Source organism: Lagopus leucura, unplaced genomic scaffold (genome assembly GCF_019238085.1).
Source record: "Lagopus leucura isolate 7727_CA_CO unplaced genomic scaffold, USGS_WTPT01 25957-0_obj-0_obj, whole genome shotgun sequence".
Classification (NCBI taxonomy): Eukaryota; Metazoa; Chordata; class Aves; order Galliformes; family Phasianidae; genus Lagopus; species Lagopus leucura.
In genome coordinates this window covers 791-3,174 of record NW_024968495.1, presented here as the reverse complement: position 1 = coordinate 3,174, position 2,384 = coordinate 791, and the positions used below count along the sequence as shown (strand labels likewise).

General features: G+C 45.7%; 1 long non-coding RNA gene across 1 annotated transcript; it reads left to right on the top strand.

Annotated features, from left to right (window-relative positions):
• Positions 1–252: 252 nt before the first annotated feature.
• Positions 253–2,013, top strand: LOC122193684. The gene is made up of 2 exons (XR_006182950.1): positions 253–368; positions 1,753–2,013. It is a non-coding gene; the product is annotated as an uncharacterized LOC122193684 (long non-coding RNA).
• The last annotated feature ends 371 nt before the right edge of the window (positions 2,014–2,384 follow it).

Sequence of the window (2,384 nt, the reverse complement as noted above, 5' to 3'; positions counted from 1 at the left end):
ACTGTTTTTCTAGGGAGATTTGGTGCAAGGTTAACACCAGGGCTTGCAAGTTTGCCATGACAGCTTTTGTGTAGAGTCTCACCTAAATGAAAGAGAACCAAACCAACAGCTTTGGACTGTGCTGCACATGAGGTGTGCACACAAAGCTGAGTGCTTCTCTAATGAGGGAGTTGGGTGCCCTGGGCTCATACTGAAATGGATTCTTTCTCTGTGCCGTTAGTAAAACAAGTCTGTTTTGCATTTGTTCTGCTCCTGAAGCACTTTCTTTCTTCTTTCAGATCAGCAGATTGAGCTCAACGTTTGCTCCAATATTCTTGGAAATTATTCAGAGCAATCAGCCTGAAGGGGTCCATCTGTTAATGAAAGAGGTATGCTTAATTTTACCCGTGTGTTTGCATTTAGAAGGCAGGTATGATGCATGATGTGAATTTGCTTTGAAAAGCACAGGGACCTGGTCCTGAGGCTGCCAGTGTCTGCTCTAGAGCTATGGACACCCAGCATCTCCCAGAACCAGGCTCTTGCTTGGTCTGTCAAACACCATTCCTTTTAATACTTGATGGGAGTTTTATTTCCCACTCATCCTTTTATAATTAGTGCCACAGAGGGTATCTGCCCAGCCAGGCCCATAAATCTGTAGATGGCAAGTTGCTTTCCTCTGCTCCTGTGGATTCCCTGCGACTCAGAAGGGAATACTCTTCTTTGACAGTGCCTTACAACCTCTTACCTGGGAGTCACCAGGAATTTCATGGAGTTGGTAGCAAAGCTGGGACTAGAAAACCAAATACTGCGTTCTGTTCTGATGGGATTTGCTCTGGGAAGGGTTCTGCTTGTTTCTGCAGAAACCACTAACAGTTTTCTCAGCACTGAGGACTTCAGGACAGAATTACAGTCCCTAAACAGGTCTCTTACTGCACCAGGCATAAGGAGATACTTCATGCTGTTTTATGTTTAGACAAAACAGTTCCAGGAAACCTCTTTAATTCAGGGACTAAAAAGATTTTACAGCTGGAAAGGGAAGGCAGCACACTGAATTCAAATGTAAAAGCTGTTTTCTTACAAGGCCTTTGTAGAACATTTAGTTATCTCCAGCTCTGCAAAAACACAAGGAATATAGGAGGAGGTCTCTTGAGTCCAGTAATCTCCTTTGCTTTGGTCGCAGTCTTAGGACTGCCATCTGATAGCTTTGTCTCCGGAGGGAGAAGTGTGACATTGTGCCATTTGCAAAGTCATTGCAGTCTGATGCAGGGTGCCCAGGGGAAAGACCCGAGCTGGCTCTGTAAGGCTGGCAACACAGAGAGAGATTAAAGCTCTGGGATGCCCTACAAAGCTGTGGAGGAAGTGGCAGGGCTCTGTAAGGACGTGGATGCAGAGCTGACAGGCAGTGGCAGAGCTGGGGCTGTCCAACCTCCCGAGCACAGTGCCAATGCTCAGTCTTTCAGAAAGTAATTTCTCACTCAAAGACTTTGGTTTGATAGCTGCATTTAACACATGGCTTTATGGTTCTATGGCTTGCTCCCAGTTTTCTGTTTCCTGTGTCATTTTTTATCAGAAATACTCACATCCAAACTGCAGCGGTGAGGAGGAGCCTCCAGGGCTGAACTGGGGCCGCAAAGGAGTCCCACTACCTTGGTTCAGCTGACGTTTCAATCTTTCACTTTTCAGTGATGCACTTTGAGGGAGGGTTTATCTTTCTCTTGATTTGGAAAGTGATCAAGGTGATTTTTGATGTGCTTTTTCTTTTCCTCCTTACAGCACACGGAAACTGACTTCAAAAGCCGACTGAAATCCCGACCAGAACTCGAAGAGCTGCGGGCCCAGGTGAGCTGAGGTGCTGGAGAACACTCTGTCCATTCCAGAGCCATCCCTGGCAATGCAAGGCTGATCTTCCTCAGCTGCTCAAGCCTCCAGAAAGTTGACTTTGTGAGCTCTGTCCTGACAAGGAGAAATTTCCATCGTTGGGAAGCATCTCTTCTGTGAATCTTAACAAGGACAAATACATACCTTTGTGTCTGACTCCTTTGTACTGTGAATGAAAGGGGTCCACGGTGAAATTTGGTTTCTGAATTCTCCTTTTTTGGCATGTTTTGCTTTTGGTTTGTGAACACGACTGTTTCAGCCTACAGAAGTGTCTTAAGTTAATAATGATAACCTGAATTGCTTCCTTAGACAGAACTGCTCAGATCTAGAATTGGAGGCTTAGAATTCCAAGAGGCTTAGAAATATAGAATCTCGAAATCTGCAACTGGTTCTTCTGTCAGTCTGAGCAAGGTGATGCCAGCAGGGATTCTGCTGCAACGAGAAGCCCCTCTCCTCCCATGACAAAAGACTCCAAACCACTTCTCCATCATTGCAACCCAAATTCTCCCAGATGCTACTGCTGTGGG